Source organism: Cebus imitator, unplaced genomic scaffold, assembly GCF_001604975.1.
Source record: "Cebus imitator isolate Cc_AM_T3 unplaced genomic scaffold, Cebus_imitator-1.0 Scaffold45, whole genome shotgun sequence".
Classification (NCBI taxonomy): domain Eukaryota; kingdom Metazoa; phylum Chordata; class Mammalia; order Primates; family Cebidae; genus Cebus; species Cebus imitator.
Window position 1 is genome coordinate 4457299 of NW_016107360.1, and position 17262 is coordinate 4474560.

The 17262-nt window shown below is 35.9% G+C and overlaps 1 long non-coding RNA gene across 1 annotated transcript; it reads left to right on the forward strand.

Moving 5' to 3' along the window:
• Nucleotides 1–1621: 1621 nt before the first annotated feature.
• LOC119470938 lies at nucleotides 1622–16623 on the forward strand. The gene is made up of 2 exons (XR_005199916.1): nucleotides 1622–1878; nucleotides 15852–16623. It is a non-coding gene; the product is annotated as an uncharacterized LOC119470938 (long non-coding RNA).
• The last annotated feature ends 639 nt before the right edge of the window (nucleotides 16624–17262 follow it).

A 17262-nucleotide genomic window follows, 5' to 3' on the forward strand; every position in this document is an offset into this window, starting at 1 on the left:
GCCAGAAGGAGAGGGGAAGGCAAAGACAGAGGGAAGGAACAGAATTGTTTGCTGAAATTTATGCTATGTTATGAGATAATCATCATTATAGAGGACAGTTTAGGCCGGGCATAGTGGGTCACACCTGAAATCCCAGTGCTTTGGAAGACCAAGGAGGGAGAATCACTTGAGGTCAGGAGTTCAAGACCAGACTGGACAACATAGCAAGACCCCATCTCTACAAAATAAAAAATAAAAAAATTACTGGGTGTGGTAGTGTGCACTTGTAGTGCTAGCTACTCAGGAGGGTGAGGGAGGAGGCTCACTTCAGCCCAGGAGTTACAGGTTACAGTGAACTATGATCATGCCACTGCATTACTGCCAGATACTATCTCTAAAAAAAATAAAGGGAGCAGTCAGATACATTTGTGTTTTCTTTTTTGTTTGTTCATTTATTGTTGTTGTTGTTTTGAGACAGGGTTTCACTCTGTCACCCAGCCAGGAGTTCAATGGTGCGATCTCAGCTCACTGCAACCTCCACCTCTTGGGTTCAAGGGATTCTACCACCTCAGCCTTCCAAGTAGCTGTGACTATAGGCATGCACTACCATGACATTTGTCTTAAATAATTATATGATTCCTTTAAAAATCAAGTGTAAAGAAAGGAAGAAAGCATTAAATGAAATCTAAATAGAGGGTAAAAAATGGCCTAGTGAAAATTACCATGTTGATTATTTGGGAAAAAAAAAAAAAAAAGAAAGAAAGGAATAGATAAAACCATAAGAAGCAGTAGGAAGATTTGCCCAAGCACTTGTCAAAGCTTTTCTGTACCTCAGTTCTCGTTCCTCAGCTGGCATTCAGTAGCTGTGTGACCTTGGGAATGTGTTTATTCAGTGCATGCCTCAATTTAATCACCTTTAAAATAAAATTAATAAGAGCTGTCCTGTCCACATTAAACAATAATGTTTGAAGGTTCTTTAAAAATTATAAAACTGTTTATATATTATAATTAAATATATATATATATATATAGTAATTATTTTCATAGTACGACTGTGTCCTCCAGAATTTACATGTTGAAAACCTAATCCCTAATGCAATGGGGCCTTTGGCGAAGTGTGTTGTGTAGGTGGAGCTCTCATGAGTGGATTAATGCTGCTATTAAAAAGAAAAAAAAAATCTTAGGGGGTAGGTTCACTCTCTTCTCCTCTTCTGCCACGTGAGGACACAGAGTTTGTCCCTTTTTACGCTTCCGCTTTCTGTTATATGAGTATACAGCAAGGAGACCTCGCCAGATGCCAGCATCTTGATCTTGAAATTTCCAGCCTGTGAGAAGTAAATTTCTGTTCCTTGTAAATTATCCAGTTTCATATATTCTGTTAGAGCAGCACAAAAGACTAAGACAATTAAATGATTATATTATTAGTAGTCAATATAATTATTAATGCTCAGAATAAATACCTATGGCCCTTAATAAGCTAGGTGAATAAACAATAGACAAGCCTCCAGTGTAAACAGAGAAGGATAAAATCACAGTGAGAACTCTGTATACGGACAAGTAAGGTGAAGTCAACACTGACTGTTTATATTTTGAGAGGTTTTACTGGAAGTGCATGTGCAGCAAAACACAGCATTCAAGCAAATGAAAATAATCATGAAATTATCTTGCCAAGAGTGAAATCTTAGAGGAGGGGACTTCCAAGCTTTTCTTTCTTTCCCAATTTTAGTTGTTTTTTTTAAGGTGTAAGATCTGGGACTACATTGTATTTTCTGTAAATTGTACAGAGCAAGTATGTGGTGACTTTTCTTCCCTCAGATTTTAATCTACTGGATGTGCCCATAAAGTTTGCCGGAATAACAGCTGGTTCTGGAAGCTGTTGGAAATATGAGCTATAGAAAGGTGAGTGTGTCATAAATGTTTTATGTAAATCTTCAGGAAAAGATGGGAGAAGGGGACTTATGCATGTTTATTTCCTCATCTTATAAGCATTATTTTTCTATTTTTAGTATTTTAGCACTTGGAATGCAGCTTATGGCTATGTATACATTTAATGAAGTATTTCTTAGATACACACATTCACACACACTCACTAATAAATCATTACATCTATCATGGAAGGCATATTTAACTGAAGAAAGAAATACAGTATATTAACTAAGAGTGAACACAATTTTTTATCAATCTGTTCTGTAAAAAACAAAAATAATTCCTTTGCAAAAATGTTATTATTTTGAAGGGGATAATCCATTCTTCATTCATTCAAAAAACTTTTATTAAATACCTACTAAGTGTTAGTCCTGTCCTAGAGAAACAAATACATGGGCTCATAGAAGAGGATGTGAGGAAGCTATCCTATGCAGAAAGGCCATTCTTGCAGATGCCCCTGGATTTACTCTGCCATATTACAGAGAACTTTCTCAGAAGTTACCTCTTCATATTGTCCTTCCTGTTTTCCAGGCCTCTGATTCTTCGACATAGTTCATTTTCAAACCAAAGATCATTAAGCCTCTTAAAGCATACTTTTTGTTCCATTTTTGTCTAGAATGGAATGAAGGTGAATGATTCTGACCTTCCACCCAGAAATCCTGACCTGTTAGTGTGTGCTCTTCCACGGGAGTCATAGTATGCTTTCCAGAGGATCCCCAACCAGCTCCCATAGTCATTAGTTCGCCCCAGTGAATTTCAAGATTAAGTGCTCAAAGAGTAGATCCCCTGGCTCACCCCTGTAATCCCAGAACTTTGAGAGGCCAAGGTGAGTGAATCGCTAGAGGTCAGGAGTTTGAGACCAATCCGACTAATGTGGTGAAACCCCATCTCTGCCAAAAATGTAAAAATTGGCCAAGTGTGGTGGTATGTGCCTGTAATCTCAGCTACTTGAAATGCTGAGGCAGTAGAATTGTTTGAACCAGGGAGGGAGAGACTGAGATCGTGCCACTGCACTCCAGCCTGGACAACACAGTGAGACTCTGTCTCAGAAAAAAAAAAAAAAAAACAGAACAAAACAAAACAAAAAACCAGTAGAATCCCCAACCGTTGCCTCAGACCTAAGGAACAAAGTTTTGTTTTTTCATCGTGGCATTTAAGGCTTTAAGAACTTAGGAAAAGACAGCATTCTCAACTCTTTCTTCCTCTTACCTTCCATATAGCTCCATCTATTATAATCAAAGGTATCTAATGTCTGCTTATGCGCTTATTTCTGCCTAATGCCTTTCATCACACAATTCTTCCATTTAAAAATGACAAATGCAATAAAGTGCACAAATAAACTACTCAATTAATGTTTTCCATATATATATATATATATATATATATATATATATGAACTCATTTACCCAAACCAAAGTTCAGGACATTCTCAGCACTGCGTAGCACCATCTTTTCTGCCTTCCCTGTTATCACCTTCCCCAGAGATAATTACTTTCCTCATCAGTATTCATATAGCTATGTTTTTCTATAGCATAGTTTGACTTGTCTAAGTCAAGACAATTGACTAAGAAGAATAAGAAGAAGAATAAGACAGAATAAGACAATAAGAATAAGAATAATATTTTATGACTAAGAAGAATAAGACAATGAAAGGAAAGGGCCACATTGAAAGAAAAATGTAAATTAGTTTTTTCTGATTGGACCCCTTTTTCAGTAGCCACTTCACTATATAACAAGACCTGTGAGTTGAGCCTAGGTTACCATTAAGAATATTATAATGTCCCAAATTAATAAATACTGAATTTAAAATTTCACTGCTGCGGTCGTCTCTTCAATTATTTTCTCAGTAGTATCTGTGAAATAGACTGGCCAACATGTGACTCAAGAGTGAGAAATTTCACACTGACTTTTTAAGAAAGAATCTTATAAAATGATTCCTTTTATTTCACATAAGGTAATGAAGATATAAAAGTCTGTTTAAAAAGATTATTTAATTTTTCTATTTTAATAATATATTTTTGTGTGCTTTTTAATGATGAAACAAGCTTCTAGAATGCTGTTCTGACTTACGTAACTCAGACAGAGAAGTTTCAGAATGGCATTCCTTAATTCTCCTCACAAAAATAGTCCTCCTTTGAGCCAGTGATCAAGGGACTGAGAGTCTAACTGTTCAACCAGCTGTCAATCTACTTAACCATACGATCACTGAGCTTAAGTTTCTCTGATTTTTATTCAAGGTTATCACATGACAGTTTATTAAAATCAAATTATTATGTCTATGACATCTCTGACCTATGTGGTGATTGACACAAAAAATAGAAAAGAAACAGAAATAAGGTCAGTTTGAAAAAACAATTCTTTGCCAAATTTCTACCAAACTTACATCATGTCTCCTGACAATCAACATATTCATTGAGGAACAGCTGTCTGTAGGCACTACACTAAGCAAGAAAATAGAAGACAACTCCATTCTAAAGCCAACTAGGATTCTTAGTAGTGCAGATACAAGTATGAAAATGATTACCACCTGGAGTCATGTCAAGACGAAGATATATTTCTCTCTGAAAGGAGATTGTTAAGTAGAGAGAGTGAAATCTTAGGAAAATTGTGCTGATGGCCCCTGCCAAGTAAATATGATGTAAGGACAGAAGTTAGCAGTGTGAGGGGCAGAAGAGAGTCATTTTGGCAAAGGTACCAGGAACTTCAGGTATCCCTAACAACCAAATAAATATTAAACCAACTGAAATATGTCCATGTTCATAAAGCCTCTTATGCTTCTGTTACCAATTCTATTGTTACTGAAACAGAGAGAGAGAGAGAGAGAGAGAGAGAGAGAGAGAGAGAGAGGAGAGAGTATAGCCCAACAAATGCTATCAAAGCCCTATGATGAAATGTAGGAGTCTAACCCTAAGGTCACCAGACATGCCAGAAAATAACATTCCCAATGTTACAAGGTCTCTTTACTGGGAAAGTATATTAGAAATTATAGTCATATTTTTTCTTTTGGTTGATAGAATGAAACTTAGGAGTCATCCAGTTTCAGTTAATATCAAATCAATTCCTATTAGTAGAAAAATCCAACTCAGCATTGCATTTTCCTTGGCTTGAAAAATGATATTCAGAATTATCTGGCTGGAATTAAAGTTCAGCTTCTCTGCTTTTCTCTGTGTTGAGTTGCAGTTAGTCTTGGGATGTCAAGCAAAATTATAATTAAAGCACTGAAGAGGTTAATCCATACTTAGCCTTAATGTTTTAAAATGCACATTTAAAATGTATCTTTATATTTATTTGACAAAGAACTCTGCTTACACGCCTAAGTCTTTATATATCTCATTTCATCTAGTCCATAATAGAACATTTTGTATTGTTTAAGCCTTTTGGCTGTACAGATGGTTCTTAATTCATAATGAAAAGAAAAGAAGATTCATCAGTTTTCTTTTCAACCTGTTTTAGTTATATATCATGAGTACAAAGAATGTTCCCAAATGGTTCAGAAAGGGAGAATTTGTATTTGCTGTTCTTTTTCCCTCTTAGCTTCTCGTTTTATTTTTAATGTTTGATCCAAAGTCATCTCACTCCTACTCAACAGTGCAGAACCCACTTGCTTCTCTTGCCGCTTGCTTTGACCATCTGAGTCAATCCAAAATACTTCTTGAGGAAATTTATGTTTGACTATAACAACTCTGAGCTTAACTTGGAATGGTGGTGACCATCCTTCTTATGAAAACTGATAGTTTATTACTTCCCAAGTCATTCTATTTGAATTTTGAGTCACTTTTATTTTTAGAAGTTTGTGTTTATCGAGCCAAAACCTAGGCAACAAATCATCGGTCCTATTCTGCAATGTGAAGCCAAACAGAATCAGTCTAATGATCCTTCCATATACAAACTTATAATCCTTTAAGGAATCTATAATATGTTAGCTTTTTTGGTTTTCAGTTAATTTGCTTTGATTTTAAAACAAAAATTTCCAGGCAAAATAGTGAGATTTTTCTAGAGACTGAAAGAAACAGAAGTGCCAATTTTCTTCTAATTTTCCATCTAATTACATTTTTTATTACAGCTCTCCATTTGACAAATGAGAACGTCTACTTCCAACTTTAGTCTTTACAAATATATGCAAGACAGGATGGTTACATTTAAAATGTCAATTTAGCTCATTAATCTCTACCAATAAACTGAGTTCAAATGCTAGAAAATTGAAGTAGTTGATCAGTTAGAAAGAAAAGATATGTGATTTTACAAGACTCTTCAGCAATTTTTAAGAAGAAAGGAAAAGGGCATTATTCCTTAATTATCTAACTTAAATTTCACTTCTTTTATGAAGCCCTCTTCTTCCCCAGCTTCCTTTACCCTTCAGTCATCATCTATTTCTTTCCCTTTAATGCTTTGTGCAATGGTCATAGCCCAACTTTGGATTATTGTTCAGTATGTACAAACTGGTCTCTAGTCTAGCCAGTGGGCTACTGGAGGACAAGAAAGTTAACCACTCATTCTATTTCAGGCACATTGTGAGGAATCAATAGATATTAATTCTCTTGAGTTAGAAGTTGAATTAACTCTATTTCCCAAAGACAAGTTGAATAGATTCTATTGATTTGTTCCAAGGTCATAGATGTTGATGGTTTAGAATGAAGCTGATTCAGCTTTCCTGGTCTTATCTGAACAAGCTGATTCTATACACACCATTTGTGCATTTTGTGAACTATGTTCCTAAGCAAATGTATTAAGCTTTCATACTCAATATGCATAATACTTGTATTTTGCAACTTACAATATTGGCCATGCTCAATGAGGGGGCATTTTCTACAAGAATTTCTCTCAGATGGATAGCATGGATGGCCACACAATTTTGCTTTCAGTCATTTTCAGCAGAATTCTAGACAATTCCTAACAATGAACACAATGTGTATATCATAACTCATACTTTTCAATTACCTTGGTATTTTTTGAAGGTTTTTCTTAGTCAGGCAAAGAGACAACTCTAAACCAGAAGGAAAGCTGCATTTGGGACTGAAAATGAGCAGACTAAAAAAAAAAATACTTCTAAGGGGAAAAATTGATAGTTCTGTGTCCGATTTTTTACACCAATGTTACAAAATCTATGCCTAGAATACGTTCACAGGACACTGGTACCATGGAGAGATCAAATGATAAACTTACATGGCATTTGATTAGATTCAATTATACCTAGCCAGATTCTGTTCAAGTAAAGAAACACACAAAGACATGTGGCACAGAGCTATGTTCTAGGTGTTTTAACCTAGGACTTTTTCATCTCTCTAGTGACAGAGGAGAAACAAGAATTGATTGGTGAAAACTATTCCTGCCCTTCTGAAGACAAGAAATGTCTTCCTACCTCAGTTTATTCATATATAGCCGCCAAGCAGTGCCAAAGAAGCCATCAACCTGGGAATGAATTTTGGTGGTATTGAACCACTTCTGTCTTAGTCCCCATGCTGTCCCTACTGATTTAGGGACTGAGCCCCAAAGGCCAGATATTTTAAGAAACATTCAATTTATGAGAAATATATAGTGACTTATGAAGCGTATGAAGCAAGATGCTTTGCAACTGTGTCCAATTAAGTGGCATTTCACCTCATCTGAACTTGTTTCCTAATCAGTAAAGTTAAATGAAAAAATTGAATGATTTTACTTCATTCCTTAAATAAATAGCAGACTGGAATCAAACTTTCTATATTTAGGTCCTCCTATACTTTATTACTTAGGATTTGTCAATAGCAAAAACAACAATTACCAATGAGGAAAACTAAATCATTACCACCATTATCACCATCATTGTCATTGTTGTTATTATTATTGTCATGTTCACCACAGCATGAGAGAATATTTTTCAGTTTCATTCTCTGTTTCTTAGAGAAGGCAATTTGATATACCCAGAGTTAAAGTCTTTGACCAGTGTTATGGGAACAGCTCAATGCTTATGACCCAATCCTTACATAACTTTAGGTGAAGATTTATATGTATATTTATCTTTGTTGAGTACTTCCTAAGTTTACCACATATCCTTTTTGACACTCCTTTTATCACTTAAAAGTTAACATAATGGTAAGTATGTCTTGTAATAATAATAATAATTTTTAAAATCTATAATTGGCATTTCTAATATTTATTATTCAATTCATGTTTCTATATAAATAACATTTTGCATTCTTTCTAAATTAGTATGCTTTACATCATAGAGGACACTCAGGACCTGCCTCCAGGCTTCCCTGCTACATGCCAGATGCCAAAAATACACACCCCAGAGGACTCTGGAACTCTGAAGAGGCCATACAGAATATTAGTGATTCTTTTCTCTGTGTTATTTGTAGGATATAGTCTCTTACTATCACTTTTGAGTTGTAACTCATTTTTTTTTCTTTTAGATATGAATATCAGAAGATATATATTTTAAAAAAGAGTTAAATAAAACCTCCTTCCACTATTCTAGCTTTAAATCAAATGCTGTCAGCTAATATAATACATAATACAACTACGATTTCCTTAGTCATTTACAGTAACATTTTCACACTGACATGAAAGTGACATCTCTAAAAGTCTGATCATAGTGCTGCCTTTTCTAAAACATTTCAGTGGCTCCTACACCTCATTGTTGAAGCAAAAACTCCTTAGTATGAAATATAAGAGTCTCTGTGAGTTTGCTCCTGCTTATCACTCCATTCCTTTTCCCTTAATGCCACATCCCACATACATGGGTTTTTACCCTTGGTTGTAACAATTTATGGTATTTGTTTTCAAAGATACAGTGATAGATGCAGGTCTCCATATATGACAGCAGTTACAGTTTGTTTAAGGTATATTCTAAGGTCTTAGATGAAACATAAAGCATGGATGCTTTATGATTTGAAAATATCTATTAGTCTACTGAATCACAGAAACCAGGAAATGGGGACTTTCCAGGTGCTCTGTTAATCAAGCTGTTGTAAAGATGGATGATCATTAATTTCACTGAAAGAAATGGTAGCCCAGTAGAACCTTTCATGCCCCAGCATAGTATAATTCCCATGCAGGATCTGACGAAAGACACATTTGTAATCATTAATTCATGTTTCTGAAAAAAAATCCACAGAGTATCTTGCATTGTGTCACAAGAAAAGGAGAAAATGTTCTCAATGATGAAGGGTCACTTTCTCATTACCGTTAACTATATTTCTCCTTATGGAATGAATGATATCATTTTTGTTTCCTTCTGAGCTCTACCTAAAAAAGTCCTTTTCATTTCCTTCTGAGCTATACCTAGAAAGGCGCTTTCATTTACTGCCTATTACCAAGGAAGGGTGAAAAACGAGTTTCCTCTAAGTATTTCTGATTCACACTCTCCTTTTTCATTTCTCGAATGTGACTTGCTTACACATAGCATATTTCTGTGATTTAAGGAGGTTCTTGTAATTCTTTTTTAGGACCAAAACAAAACACGTTGTCTATCTTTTTAAACACATGATGAAGTATACACATTGAAAAAGTGAAAATATGTATTCTCTGTTGCACCTTGCTATTTATCTTCCTAAAAGAATGAATTCTTGAAAAAACAGCTGGGCATTAAAATAGAAAACATATGTAGTACATGCCAGGGAAATTTATAATGAATTTAGAAAATAATCTTATTAGAATAGGTCCTCACATAGTAGCCTAATATCCTATATGCCTTTTCTAATAATCCCTACAGACATCTGAGGTTGAGAGAGAGAGTTAGGAGCCTCACTGCATGTGAGAAACACTAAAGTAATTGAAACTAAGGCAAGGCTGTTCTAAAAAAAGCCTATATCTCAGTGGGGAGCTCCCTTTTCAAAACTATCTTGTTCACACAAACTAAATGGCATTTGGAAGCAGCAGCAGCTTTGGACAAATTGCAGCCTTTCTCAAGCACACTATCCAAACCTGGTTCTGCTGGAGTTACAGTCCAAAGACTCAAGTTTGATTCCAGGGCCTACCACTTCACCTTACAAGCGGTGTGACTATAGGGTATTCACCTCACTTCTCTGCATTTCAGTGCCCTCATAAGTAAAGCACATATGATTATAGTACCTACACCTCATAGGTGGGTACTATGAATGTTAAGAGAGTAGAAATGCCAGCCATACCGTCAATGTTTAACAAACTTTTATTATTACTGTGATTAAGGTTGCTAAATAGACAGAAAACATTGGTAAAATGAGAATAACTTATGGAATCTATTCTCATAACATTAATTTGGTATCAGTACATTATAGAGCATACAATTATATCCTTGCTGTCTTTAGCTATATATGTGTGGTTTCATCACGGTCATTTCCAGAAGGGGTTTGACTATTCCGTGGTTTGTTAATCCACATAAGGGTAGCAGAAGAAAATACTTGAGTTCCAGAAATGCCTCAGCAATGGAAAAGTTACCAGATGTTCAGGGCCACTCTCAGAGATGGCTTTATAGCCATCTCTTCTGAGACCAGTGTCACACTGAGAATACAGAGGACCATGATGTAAAAGAAGTCAGTGGCTCCTTTCTGTCAAAACTAGTATTCTGTTTCTGCTTCCTTGTGAAAGACAGCATAAAAGAGGAAATGAAAGGGTTTCAAAGACTTGATTCATTTTGTGATTAGAGAGTCAGCTCAGGTGAATAAAATGATTAGTATGGGACCAAAAAGGAAAAAATACCTTAATTTGGATTCTCAGTCAGATTTCTAAGATCACTTAACTCATTAAAAACCATCTCCCTTCAAAATCCTTTTACATCAAATAACATGAGAAATGTGCACAACTACAAAACAAAGCACAACAAAACCTTAGATGTTTTGGCCACATTCAAGGGTATCAGCAAAGACATGTTGGGATCTTCACAGAAACAAAATGTTAATGACTGTGGGTAAGTAACAGTGTGGACTGGGGAAGCAAAAACCATTACCCACCTAAACAGTTGGGTTGTTATAAAAGAACACTGTGTGCCAATTCTATTCTCTGCATACTAGTCTTCTCTTTCTTGACCAAATAGAATTTTGAGTTTTATATCTACTGTTTGAGATTATACTGAATTTGAAGAGTCAGTATATCTCAATATATTTTAGATTATATTGAATTTTCTCTTTATATTTTCTAGAGAATAAATATAAAACATTAATATCACTATTTTAAAACACTGTGGTTTACTTTTTGGAAAGAGAAGACAGAGCAAAGGGATGGGAACTAATATAGATATACCAAATTATGGCAACACGCACATAAGTAATTCTTATTTGATTGGTTAGTTTGCTAAGTACTATACATGAACTATCATTGGTTAATCCTTGCAATAACCCAATACGGTAGGTTCACTTTTGTTCCAATTTTACAAAAAGCAAATAGTCTCAGGGAAGGTAAGTAATTTGCCACAGTAATCTCAGCAGCTTGCAGGCGGCAGAGCCAACCTAGATCCACTTGCCTGGGAAACTTTGCTCACTGCAGTTCACCACATTGCTCAGTTAGCCAGAAACTCGAAATAAACTCTTCCAGAGCCTGATTTCTAGAAGGATCTAATTTAATGTTTAGCTCTCTAAGAGAAGCTGCCTTTCCTCTAGGGGGAAGGCATTGACAGTTGTAGACAGTGACATAAGCCTCTGCATAAGGCTGACTTCCTTTTTGTTGATGAGAGCTGAATTCTCCTGCTGGTTCAATGTAAGATGCACAAAACCAAGTGCATTGCCTCACTGGGCAAGAGAAAAGTGATGAGGATGCAGAGGAATTCCTGGCAAAGAAGATTACAAACAGCTTGTTTGGAAACAGTATTTGAGCTTAGAAAGAAATGGAATTCATGCTTTTAAGTAGAGGAATGCAAATTTGGTACATAAACTTCCTGCTTAAGAAATAACTTATCAATCCATGCCCCAGGATGTAAAGAATTAAGGCAGATTCTTCCCATAACCCGGAACTCTCCTTGTTAGTGGTGAAATTACTTAGGACTTTGTTATTCCATTCCAATAATTAGCACTGACAACTGAGAAGAGACTAAGAATGGCCACTAAGACTTAGCTAGTTTTCCACCTTATTCATTAAGTCCTTTTAGACATAGTACAAGCCACATCACTGCCGCGTCTCATGCCTAAGCTCCTCTTCTAGACTAAGGATGAAACTCACCATCCCACTTTTCTTAGAGACTATATGGATTAGCAATTATTGTATGTACTATACTTATTATATCTCTTTTTAATTCTGGGATGCAAGAAAATAGTGGAAAAATACAAGTGATAAACAAAAACAACGTATTTGGTGTTATAATCTTTCACAAGCCTAGCATAGTTCTAAGTATACTGAATCACGACTCTCTCAAACAGCAATTAAAAGAGCTGAGCCTTTTTATATTTGGGAGGCACTGTTTATAGGGCTGTGTTTGTTTTATTTTACAAATTTTTCATAAACAGCCTGTAAGATAGGGACTGTAAAGGCTCTTACATGCCCCAGTCTGACTTCTGAACCTACTTCCTTAACACTCTGCTACTCTACCACCTACTGAAAACACTCAGAGCTAGAAAGACTATCTTCTACATTTTATAAATAAAGAAGGGAAGAACCAGAAAAGTTAACTGGCTCGGCTTCCCCATGGTTAAACAATTACCAGCAGACCTGAGCTAGAACCCAGTTTTCTGATCCTACTTCAAAACTGTTTGACTACAACATACCTCTCTGTAAGAGAAGTAATTCATTTATGTAAGTTTTGTGCAATTTTAATGTTTTAGAGGAAAACTGTAGCACTTTCAGAGTTCCTCAGTCTCTTGCATACTTTCTACATGGCATATGAGTTGTCCTTTATAAAATAGTAATACATCATAATGTATTGTCTTAAAAATAGCATCCTTACCTCTTAATGTCAGAAGAAAGAATATTTCTCAACTACTAAATGAAAATATTAGTTGTGAGTGATATGAGATTCTGCTTAATGAGGAAGTTCTTAGCAGAAAACAGGGGTTTAGGCTTTAATTTTTAATTCATATTTGCTTAGATAAAACAAACATATAGAAAAGTATGGAATATACTACTGTTAATGCAAGTATCCATGTACAAAAATAACTCGATTAAACACATATTAATACTTTGCTACATATGGTTTAAAGCCCCTTTAGCAAACAAAAACATTATGAAAGGGTAAAGAATTCCAAGTACTCTTGGATTTTAGTCCTGCTGAGCCACTGGGGCTATTGCCCATCCTCTGCTTTGGCCTTTCCAGTACTCCTGTCCCCGCTTGTCTTACTCTCCTGTACTTACAAAGCCTCTTTATCTTCTTTTATCTTCTTTCAACCCAGCTCTGAGTTTTAGCCTGAGAAAATGCCAGTGGAACCTCCTCTTTCTTTCTCCCGAAATTCTATCACCCAACAAAGCCTCCTAACAAGGCCCCATCTGTCACTGGAGCTCTTTTGCAAACATCCTCCTATTAACTACAAATTATTTTGCGTTTCTGACTTGTTGCATTATTCATGATTTTAGCCTCATAAAATAACTCCCCAAGGCATGTTATTCCTTTTGACACAAATTTTTCATTTTCTGTACCTATTTCGTGTGACTAGAACATAAGCAATCATAAGTAATAACTTGGTGGCTTCTGGAGTGATGTTTCTCCGGGACTCCGTTATCAACCCATATAACATGTATAGTATGCATTTTTCAAGTAAAAAGATATATATCTTATTAGTCCTATTAAGGCTTGTAAGTCTGAAATTACAGATAACAATAAGAGTACTGGTTTATAACTCATCTCAATACTAGAGGAACTCCAGGAGCCTCGCTACTGGAGCCAAAATAACTACAAAGTGATAATACACGTGTGTATGTCACTTAACAGTTTTGTAAATCATTTTTGCTTACATTACTTCATGTGACTTTCACAACTGTAAGAGGCTTAAAAATGAGTGACATGTAGACTACTAGCCTTTTAATTTGCTTCTGTTTTCACAAATAGCATTCATTATAGAGTGCTGCAAAAAAAACCAGATAGACTCTTGCATTTCACAATGCCAAACCAAAATGGTAAATGCATAGCCCACTCGAGAAATAGGTCTTATGAAGACATTGTTCTCTACATCCAATACCATCTTCTTGGCTGTGGACATTTTGATGAAACATTAAAAATAGAGTCAACCAACCTAAATATCTGTTACAGTAACTGGAAAAATGTAGAATTCAGAATTGCATGAAGACAACAGAAGATTGGTGAACTTGCTATAATCTACACTTAGGACTGGCAATTCTGTGTGTGCTCCTGTAACTCCAGCCACATGTCCCTGACAGGAGCAAAGTTGGGCATGATGCATAATAAATGTTCTGTTTCTAAGCCACATAAACATACTCCATGCCTGGAAAGTGTTCTGGGATCTGGGCATATCTCCTCTGGAGTATTCAACTTGTCTCCTGAATGCCATACAGGGCAATGTTGTATGTGGAATTGTGTCCCCGCCAAATTCATAATTTGAAGTCCCAACTCTTACTACTTCAGAATATAACTGCATTTTGGAAATAAGGTTTATAAAGAGATAATTAAGTTAAAATGTGGTCCTAATCCAATCTGACTAGAATACTTCAGAGAAGAGGAAGAAATGCCAGGGATGTGAGTGCACAAAGGGTCAACTATGTGAAGAGGCATCAAGAGGAAAGCCATCTGCAAATCGGAGAGAGAAACCTTAGAAGAAACCAATGCCTTGATTTTGGATTTCTACCTTCAGGACTGTAAGAAGATAAATTTTGTTGATTAAGCCACCTAGTCTTTGGTACCTTGTTATGGCAACCCTAGCAAACTATTCCAACAACAAAGAAAATTAGTCATGGATATTTCAAGTACGCCAAATGGCCAACCCTGCAATCAGGCTAAAGCATCACGAGGGATACTGAGTTCTCTCCTTCCTCATCCAAAGACCCTCAACCTTGGTGCCCAGTCACTCTCCACCAACGCCCTGCTTCTTCTTTTGTTTGGCTTTGCATCATGGCTTGTTAGTCATCCTTTATACCACGGCTTTTGGTAATGATATGGACCCAGAAGCTTTAGATTCTGAGCATTGAAAAGGAGGAAGTTCTATATGGGCTTGCCTCCAGGCACACTGTCGAAAGGGTAATCAAACATTTTCCATGAAATATAAGTACCCTCTTGCCATCAGATCTTGTATGTATTGTTGTACGGATTATGTTTATCAGTTCTTCAGTGTAATGATAAATGATATAATAACCCTTTCTTATTATTTAAACTTTTATATACAACATATTCTAGGAGAAAGTTAAGTTTCTGGAATGGGTTGTGAGGTGGGTTGGAAAAGTCATCCTACCACACTCACAGTAATCATAGTATGCCACCGCAAATGTGGCATAAAACTATATCCTTGCAACTGCTTCTACCAGGTTTATGAAATCATTCTACAGTTTCCAGTTTCTTCTTACTAAGGTGCTAGTGATAACCAGTAATGAAGGTAAGCCTCTGCTTAGTCCCACCCAAATTCCTTCTCATCTGGCTTCTGTTTTCTCACGTTGTTCTCTTCCCTTTGAGGAATGAAACTTTATCTGTGTCTGGATCCTTACTTTTCAATCTCTGTTTATACAGTTCCCCAAAATGTATGCAATAACATTTACCAATAAATGTCTATAAGCTCTTTTCATCTTGCAAAACGTTGGCTGCCTATGAATTTATCACCCTGGAAATGACATCTGCCTATTCTATCAATTTGGAAACACTGCGTGCCAACCTGAGCGCCTGTACCTTTTTCTCCAACATGCTGGGAAGTTGGAGGAGCATGGATCTCTTATGGGAAGAGCCATTCTCAAATGGTGCTTGAGCTAAAAGCAGATCTCATGGTGGCAAGGGTACAAACACAAAAACCAGCCAATACTGATACATATTATGTGGCATATGAAGCATTTTCAAAATAATCATGAGATAGACTCAAAGGAACATTAAAATTTATCAAATAACTTACTGTGACCCCTTGGCTTTGTTACAGGTATATCATCATGGCACTTATTAGCCACTGGAGAAGCCAGAATTATGTCAGCAATACAAGCAGCCTGCTACTCATTGGATGACACCCTTTGTGATGTTCCTGACACTGCCAGCATCACCTATTACAGATTTATAGCTTCCTTCAGCTGCAAAAAAAAAAAAAAAAGGATCAAAAAAACCCTTTTCTTGTTCTTATCTACTAAGCAAATGAATATTATAATCTACAAAGAAATGTGCTGAATTGATTACGTCCTCATTCATTTATTCACTCGTGTCACAAAAATTAACTGAATTCCAAACATGGACCAAGTACTAAATTCATTTTTAAAAATTTAATGAATAAAATGAGTAGATGCATAGGTGAACAAATGAAAAACTACTGTGATTACCCTTTTGTAGAATAAATGTGAATTATTCTCAAAGTAGAGAGGCTTAACACAGAAGACAAGGTAGGGAAGAAACTTCTACCAGTTTAAAGAACCCTAAGAGGACAGAGAAGGGACATTTAGTTCTGAGATATCAATGTTAGCACTGTGTTCCAGATTCAGAAGCTGTCATTACTTGAGAGGAGAAGGAAGAAACAAAACAAAATGTTATTAACAGTGATGACAACATGTAAGTCTACTTGGTTCTACCATAAATATTAGTATAGACTTTCCTATTTTCAAACTAATGCTGATTATAACTTTATCAGTTTAGCTTACCACAACCCTGAAGAGGTTTACATTGCAATCATTCCACTCTACCTATTAAAAACTGATTATTTTGCAACTTGTATTATTTCTAAGTTGCAGATTATTTGCTTATTTCAGTGAATTTTGTTGTATTTGGGCCTATGCCTGGGGCCACAACTCCTTAAACTAGCATATAAGAAAAATTTGAGTCACAAACCCATTAAGATCCATTTCCTTATCTACAAAGCATAGGCTGAATTAACAGGACTAGGTTGCCCACACTTAGAGAAGCAATCGTCTTGTTCAATCATTTTGAGACTTCCTTTAGAACATAAACTCAATGACAGAAATCATGGGCATATTCATATTTGCCTGACCTGTAACAGATGCCAAATAAGTTTTTCAGATAAGTGACTGAATGGGTAAATGTGCTCTAGACAGACTTCACCAAGGTTTAGCACTAGTGGGGCAGCTACCTGAAGAGGAACATAGGCAAACCACTATGGAAGTAACATGCAATAAAGAATCTGAAAAATTCTTTATTTTAAATGAGGGGACTTAGGGTGTGCAGCCTAGTGAAGAAATGTTTTAAAGTTTTGAGGGAATGATTGTTATCTCCAAACATCTGAAGGAAGTACATGTAGAAGGTCATTAGTGAAATAGTTTCCTCCCACTGAGAGCAAAATCCATGAGAAGAGGAAATGTATCATGTCATTTTATCTTCAGCATTTATGGTAT